Raw genomic sequence first — 9,171 nt, 5'->3', positions numbered from 1 at the left:
AATAAAATCTGTTAAATTGGCAGTAGTAAATGGTTACTAATTAGGAAATAGGCTGGAATTAAAACCAGGACCCTCAAAGATCTGAGTTTGACACTTTTGACATAAAGTTATATAACATACACAAACAAATTACTAAGTCAAAAGGGTCTCTAAACTACCGCTGTAGCTCTGAGTGTGTTCAATGGTACCCTGTGATGGACTAGCGGCACAACAGGTTTGAAATTTTGCTTTGTCCCAGTGGGCGTCTAAACAGATGTAAAATGGAGGAATCATTCAGCAGACTGAATCAAACAAAATCTTATAACTAAAAGCTTGAGAAACAGCAGTTTTCTTTGCCTGTGACAATCGATACTAGCTTGGATGACACACAGCTTTACATTAAAGACCGCTCTCTCCCATGGCGACTATGGTCTAAGGAACGCCCTTAAACGCCGGTCTGTCCGAAGCCACGCCCCTTATGGGCCACGTAGGCCGTGCCCCCCCTTCTGCGCAGTAGCTGCTTCGATTTGTGATCCCTGGACTTGGCGCACTTTTAGGGTGATTTGAATTTCAGAATTTCCTTTTGACTGGAGTTAAAATTAGAATGTATTACCTTTTGTCTCTTGGCAGGGCTACCTCGTTCTACATTAGCATGGTGGAATATATGAAAGAAATATCAAACGAAGAGTTTTCAACGTATTCAAAACGCGCGCGATTACAAATGGAAGCACTTTGTTACACTGACTTAAGCTTTTCTGGACTTAGCAATTGGTGACTAAACACACAGCAGCAACTGTACACACCGCTAAAAAAAAACTACCGATGCAGGCAAAGATAATACTTCAAATATCAAGTTGATGAGCCCGCGTGAACTTCACAAAACCACACCATCGACCAGGACGACAGTCCTGCCAACCGCGGTTGATTACATTATAAAAAATAATAAGAATACATTTTATTTATTAAGCGCCTTTTCCATGTTCAAGGCGCTTCACAGAGTCACAGAAAGAACGGCAGGGTATATGTAACGTGGATACAAATATTTTCTGTATAGAACACTAGATCAGATAAATACTGGACAGACAAAGCAATCGATAAAATAAAGAGAAGAAAAAAATAAACCAGAGTAAAATACTAAATTCAATATTAGAAGAAAGCCTGAACAAATAATATAATTTGTGATATTCACATACACAAAGTATCCGGAGCATCTGTACAGACAGGTAAACTGAAAGAAGGGGCAGAATGTTAAGTTAAACGTTAAGTTAAAAATCATAACCCACTGAAACCTGGCATACAGCGGTTTTACATAACCCACTCAAACATCACACACGGTAGTTTCAGGGACTCACATTGGTACGTCGGGTATCGGGCTCGCAGTCTTCTTGACTTCTCCTAGCAGCTCGCAGCGCCCTGGGTGTCACAGCGCTGCCACCGTTGCTCCCATTTTCCTCCAAAACCCTTCGATTCGATCGAAGCGATCGTAGTGATAAAAACTCCGAGCTCGAATCGAGCCCGTCGGCAGACGTTCTTCTTATAACCCCCATCGCCCTATTCTGGGTCCGCTTTTGTCACTTCTCCCCAAACTGCCTGATATTTCCTCTTCTTGATTTCTGGCGCCACAAACGTCACCGAGTCCTGGTGCACTATATTATTCTGCCGCCACAACAACTAGTTCCCGCGCAATTGTTTCATTATTATTCCAACTTTTTAAGTTAAACCATAGATTTATTCCTGCTTTCAAGCCAACGACGTTTCGCACCGCCAAAATAGCCTGAAAAGTATGTTTTATGAGCACGCATTGAACAAATAGGACATGTAACTAAAGCGCGGAACAGTACAGACAGACTGCTTTCAAAACCACGTTTGGCGCATCCTAAATGAAGCCAAAAATTGAAATATGATTGGATATGGTAAGGCACGCCCACTGGGAGAGACTGAACTCTGGTTGGCTGACAGGTAAAATAGGGGGGAAATGAGAGACAAAACAATAACAAAGACATTAAAAGAATCCTGTGGCTCGCCTGGTTATCACCTGTGTTTGCTGACAGGCTTCTGCGCGACTTTAGACTGCATTATTCCAATACTAATCTAAAATGTGAAATAATTTTAAAACGAGATTTTGTGTACACCCTTCAGGATTTGTAATCAATTGGACGTGCCTTAGGAAATCTCACCATGGAGCTGCTGTTCTCGAGATACTTTTCGTCCTCGAGAAAGCCCATACAGCAGAAATGGTGATGGCTCTCTGGGTCAGGAGTAGCTAACTTTAAAAAACATTTTTTTAAGGAGCAGCGTACGATAGCTTTATATTTAAGGAGGGGGGCAGACAATTAGGAAAGCCCTGAAATATGCCCTGATCCCGTCTTTGACTGCATATGGCAACAATGCCAATGCCGCTTTTAACTATTAAAAGGTAATATGCACATTACTTACATTTTACTAGCATTACCTAAAAAAGTTATGTGTGTACGTTATATATTGTATTAAACCATGATAATACTTAAAGGCTAACTGGATATGTAGTCCTGCCACACATCCAAGACACATGAAAGATATTCCACGAAGCACTGTTATCGAGGGCGCCTCGCTTATTTGAACCGATTTCGGTTCCACTAAAGAGGAATCAGGCAAGTCGCGCTTGTTAACCGAGGCTTCTAAGTATGTTGTAGATTGAGAGAAACAAAACCGCGGAGAAAGGGTTCAGAATTTATTTTTTACCCCAATTCTGCTGATTTATTTATTTATAAATTTATTTGCACTTCATGTTGTTACACTGTGAACCCTGAGCTTCGCAACTTCGTCAATCTGTATACTTGTATATGGTTGAGATGACAATAAAGTTCGCTTTGACTTTGACATTGAGTTCACGTTTAAATGACTCTTAACATGTTCATTACAAAACAGTAACGCATTATAACCTACATTTTGAAAATGAAGACATTTAAATTATGTCATTTCGCTACCACCATTTTTGTTGGGTCACAGGATTTTTGTAACACATTTAATTTTGCTGCATTCTTAATTACACTGTCGTTTAAATTAATCTGATGTTCGTTGCAAACTTGAAAACATTAAAAGCTACACAGTTTAATGAAAAAGACGAGTTAATAATAATCACGCTTAAATTATTATGACATTTATCCCCGGGTTCGCTTCCCAGGTCCTTCCTGCGTGGATTTTGCATGTTCTCCCCTTGTCTGCGTGGGTTTCCTCCCACAGCCCAAAGACATGCAGGTTTGGTGCATATGGCGATCCTAAATTGTCCCAAGTGTGTGCTTGGTATGTGTGTGTGTGTGTGTGTGCGCTATGCGGTGGGCTGGCGCCCTGCCAGCGGTTTGTTTCCTGCCTTGCGCCCTGTGTTGGCTAAGATTGGCTCCAGCAGACCCCCGTGACCCTGTAGTTAGGATATAGCGGGTTGGATAATGGATGGATGACATTTATCCCCGTTGCTCTTTTCTGGCAGCGAGAGAAAAAAGGAAAAGGTAATTAAAAGAATATGTTAAAAAGGGTGTTCCATAATATTAAAATCAGTTATAATTGTACAAATTTAGTTGTAATTTTTTGGTACACTGTATTGGTCCCAGAGGGTAAATTTTCCTTTCACATGACCTTTGGGGGTCACCCATTGTACCCCACTCCTGGAGCAATTTTCAGCTTAAGGGCCCAACAGTGTAGAATCCCTTCTGGCATTTTCATGATTTGAACTAGCAACCTTCCTGGTACCCGTGCAGATTTAGCCTCAGAGCCACTTTTGATGCATTAGAATTTAAGAATCAAATATGACTGGACAGTGTCCAAGTTGCAAATCAGGTGAGTTAGTTGTCACTGTCACCCCATCTGAGGAAAATTGTACTAAAAAGTTGATATAGTAAAATTCTTATTTTGCATTTTGTGTATATGCAGTATTTACAGTGGATTCAGAAAATATTCAGGGACCTTCACTTTTTCATATTTTGCATTGTTGAATCCTTCTGTTAAAATCATTTCAATTATTTTTTTCTCCACATCAAGTGACACTCAATATCCCAAAATGATAAAGTGAAAACAGCATTGCAGTTGGATAGATAGACAGAACTTTAGGAAAAATTGCATTCTCGGCATCCACGGCATTCTCTTCTAGGACTTTTTGCACTCTACTTTCCAAGAGGAGTTGCCACCATTGCCAGTCCCTCCTTGAACTTTATTTCTCTTTAGTTAAGTGTCATGCATCCCTGCCCTCTGCTGAGTTGCCAGTCCCCTACTGCCCTGAGGAAGCATTGCAGGTTTCCACTTGGGCTTCACCCCTCTCTCTGTCTGTCTCTCTCACTCTTTCACCTCTGCAAACTGGCTTTCGGGGGGCCACACAGCACACACATGGGGTTAGGAATTGTACATTCCAAAACTAGTAGGATCTTTTCTGCTACTCTATTTATATCTGCCTCTCTTGGAGGTCAGTTGTGGAATTTAGCCATACCCTGTGCCATCTTGGTAGTACCCATGCTCTGGAAAACATTTGTAGGCTGAGCACCCCCTCATGCTATGTGTTCAAAACCTTTATTCAAGAAAAGTAGATCTGTGTTTTGATAAAAGTTGAAGGAAACAGAAGTTTAAGGGCAACTTGAGGACAGTGGGGACTGTCCTCCCTGGCCATCGGACCTTACTCTTATTCTATGTTAATTAATGTTGTCTTATTTTTAATTCTTACTTTGTCTTTTATTTCTCTTTTCTTCATCATGTAAAACACTTTGAGCTACATTATTTGTATGAAAATATGCTTTATAAATAAATGTTGTTGTTGTTGAAGCAGGCTAAATAAATAAGCTGATGGTGGGCACAGCGATGGCAGTAGCATCAGCCTGACTGGATAAGAAACAAAGGCAAAGTGAGGGAAGCGAGTAATTTGCACTTTACCAGAACATTTATAAGGAGAATGTCCAGACCTCCATTTGTGGCCTGAATCTGAAGTGTAATTGTGTCATGCAGCAGGAAAATGACCCAAAACACAACCGCTAGTCTACAACTGAGTGGCTCAGAAAAATTAAAGTTAACATTTTAGAGTAGTTCAGTCAAAGTCCCAACTTGAACCCAGCAGAGATGCTGTGTAAGACCTGAAAGGAGCAGTTCACATCCACAAGCCTGCCATTGTGTCTGAGTGTGTCAAACATAATTCAGACTCTTCATGTGTTGCTCGTAAATCGTTTGCATTTTATTTTGAGCCTTTGCATGATCAACATTATAAACATGACCTGTAGCACTTGTTCCCAAACAGTCTTCCATTATTTTTGCTCAACAGAAACTCAATCCATCTCAGGGACTATTGTCATTCCTCACTTGATTTATGTTAGCCTTACTCAAAATTAATACATTCTAATCTAACCCCATTTTGCTTATGCACAGTTAAATGAAGGTGATTTAACTGAAAATAATCAAGTTTTATGTTCTGTGACTGAACTGGGACACCAGAGAACCCCAAACCCCAGCACAATCACACAAATGCAGTCTCAGGTTCAAATAAAGGATGGTTTATTAACCAAACATACCTCCAAAAGTAACAGAGCACAACTAATCTCTCTCACAATTCCTCTACTCTCATCACCGGACTGCCCTCCTCCAGTCGAGTGTTGCCATCCTTCCTCCCAGCTCTGACTCGCCCTGATAACAGAGTGCAGACCCTTTTATTGCTGACCCAGGAATACTTCTGGTGCCAGGGCTACTGCAGGGAGCACATTTCCCTGCAGCTCCCTCTTGTGGCACCCACAGACCCCAGCAGGGCAGCTCTGACGGACTACATCTCCCAGCATGCCCTGCTGGTTTCTGACTGGGTATTGAAATCCAGGGCCACTGCTATCTAGTATGCTGGGGGGAATAAAGAGTCCCCAGCCATATCTTCTTCTTCTGGTGGGCTGTCCATCCATTCACTCTGCCCATCTCTTCTGGGTCTGGCACTTTTCTCTCCCCTGGCCAGGATGCTAGGAGCCTCCCATCTGGGTAAGGAACAATCTCCTCTTCTGGTCGGCATGTGGCACGTACAGTACATTACTATCCCATATTTGCATAAAATGTGATATTTTGCATAAAGAACCACCCCTTTTTTGTCAACACATTCTAATTTAAGACTTTTAGGAAACTGATTTTTTGTAGGGTTGTAGAAACCAATTTATATTTTTTGATGTCAACCACTCTACAGCAGAATTACATCCTGTTCTTTGTTTCCAATCAATGCAACAACATAATTAGTGTTAAGATTACTGTGACATTGCAGGTTGGCTCCACACTCCCTGTTCCATTTGGGACCATCTTTAACTTGCCACCATCGACGATCATAACCGAGATGAGCCGGGCAAATGAGGACTACACAGGCAGGAAGGGGTAGGTGTAAAAAGTTATTTCGATTGATTTTCAGAAAAGCACTAATCAACAGTGTCCAAAACAGTGCAGTGCTGCAAATTATCCATAAAATTGTTCAATTTGAGGAGGTTAAAACTAAATCCAATTAAATATCCATTACAATTTAGGGTAAAAATCCTAAGGTGAAAACGTTTTTTAAAGACTCAGTCCTAGGTGTATCCTTTCTAAAACCAACATCTTCTCTGCTTACCCTGGGATCCTGCAGACAGAGGAGATGTCCTGCCGACAGGTCTGACCAACCTTTTTCTCCCACAGGCTCCAGTCCCTGCTGTCCATGGCTTCCAGCAGGACACCACACCGAGCTTCACTTTGCTCCTTCTGTCTCCCACTGCCACTCCCCAGACTTATGCAGAACCGAGCATCAGGCCACTGCAGCTACTCCAGAAATGCTCAGTTGGAGTAGCCCCCTCTTCAGCCCCCTCAAGTGTCAGCCCTACACTGCCCAGAGAGGCTCTCCTCCGAAATGCATACCTCTTTCCTTCAGCGCCACAGCTCCTTCACGATCCTGCCCTTCCTTTTATTTGTTTTCTGTCTATTTCAGCCACCATCTCTCCTCATTTCTTTTCTTCTTTCTCTGTTCTGTCCCCCTCTCTTGTCCTGTGATGGCTTCTCTCATCTTCACTTGCCTGACTGGTGCACCTCTGATGAATGTGAATGAGGTACCTGATTGATGCTGATCGCGCCTACACATGCAGAGGTGAGCCAGGCACCCCAACCAACCCCGGAGTGAAGCCCGCTTACACACACCTGTGCCCGGGTTCAAGCCTGCATTTTCCTGAGTGCGATTATTTATTCAAAAGCTGAATAACACCACAGACCACTTATCACAATTACCTGAAATAATGCAATCAACCAAAATATAATATAATAATATAATGTTTACCTACCTGCATGTGGTAATAAGTGAACCACTACACACTTAGCCAACGTTTTTTTCTATGCATTTAATAACTGAAAAGTCAAGTCACTTTCATTGTCACGTTGCATCACTTAATCTGTCATATCTGCATTGTTATCACTCTTTATATAATACTGTTTTTTTATCATGTGCTGCTGCTGGAGTATGTGAATTTACCTTTGGGATTAATAAAGTATCTATCTATCTATCTATCTATCTATCTATCTATCTATCTATCTATCATGGATTCTCATTCTGATCCACTTTTATGGACTGGAATTACAGTTACAGGAATCTATCTACCTAATCCTGCCAACTACAATAAAATCAATATCTATCTATCTATCTATCTATCTATCTATCTATCAATTATATAGTGCCTTTCATCTGTCTATCTATCTATCTATCTATCTATCTATCTATCTATCTATCTATTTATCTATCTATCCATCCATATTCATCCACTATAATGGATTCTCATTCTGATCCACTTTGATGGACTGGAATTACAGTTACAGGAATCTATCTACCTAATCCTGCCAACTACAATAAAATCAATATCTATCTATCTATCTATCTATCTATCTATCTATCTATCTATCTATCTATCTATCTATCTATCTATCTATCTAATCATGAATGTACAAGTAAATGAAAAACTTGTGTATAAGGCCCACAGTAGTAGGTCAATACTGACACAGTAAAGTATACGCTGTCATGGACAGCAAGGGACGCCAGCTGGATGTAAGGACTGAATGAGAGAGTGTGTTCAGGGCTTTATCTCTCCCGGGACACTAGAAGACAGCCCCCTGGGGTTGCTGGGGCACCTGCAGGGCACACTGGGAGTTGGAGTTTGCTGCAGTCCTGTTGGGTGCCGTCAGAGGGAGCTGCAGAGCCCTCATTATGTTTGGCTTCCACCACACCTGGGACTACTTCTGGAACATGCTAATGGGCCACCTGGATTGCTCCCTGGTGTGGCTTAAAAGGAAAGGAGTCAACTGCCACTACTCTGGGAGCCAAAGTAGGGAGGGAGAGGCGGCGAAGAAAGAGAGAAACGGGGGACTGTGGGGGAAGGGCAAGAAACTACTGTGTTGTACTTGGAACTTGTGCCTGCTGCCTGTCTATGTCAGGTTTGGGCATCTGTTGCAAACGTGCAAACCACAGTTCTGTTTTGAATATGGGAAAAAAAAGTAGAAGAAGCAAAACACAGAATAAAATTACTTGCATAAATGTACAATTATAAATCTAATAAAAAAAATTAACTAACCAAATTAATGTATTAGCACTTAACATCCTGTGGAAAGAAAAATTTAACATGTAAAATAATAGTAATAAAAATGGACAGATAACAGCTTTGTAGATTAATCTTTTATAAAACTGTTAGTAGCATTGCAAGCTTTGATCACATTTAACCACTTTGATTAATTAAATTTATTGCTGCGATTTTCAAAAGAGTTGTTTTTTCTTCTTCTTCTTTCGGCTGATCCAGTTAGGGGTCGCCACAGCGGATCATCTTCTTCCATATCTTCCTGTCCTCGTCATCTTACTCTGTTACCCCCATCATCTGCATGTCCTCTCTCATCACATCCATAAACCTCCTCTTACACCTTCCTCTTTTCCTCTTCCCTGGCAGCTCTATCCTTAGTACCCTTCTCCCAATATACCCCTCATCTCTCCTCTGCACATGTCCAACACAATCTCGCCTCGCTGACTTTGTCTCCCAACCGTCCAATCTGAGCTGATCCTCTAATGTCCTCATTTCTAATCCTCTCCATCTTCGTCACACCCAATGCAAATCTTAGCATCTTTAACTCTGCCACCTCCAGCTCTGTACTTCATAAGATTTCTTAAAATTGACTTAAAAACAACTTGCTTCATAAGTCAATACATCTTGACAACAAAGG

The sequence above is a fragment of the Polypterus senegalus genome, unplaced genomic scaffold (genome assembly GCF_016835505.1).
Source record: "Polypterus senegalus isolate Bchr_013 unplaced genomic scaffold, ASM1683550v1 scaffold_1942, whole genome shotgun sequence".
Lineage (NCBI taxonomy): Eukaryota > Metazoa > Chordata > Cladistia > Polypteriformes > Polypteridae > Polypterus > Polypterus senegalus.
Note: the sequence above shows the minus strand (reverse complement) of the source record.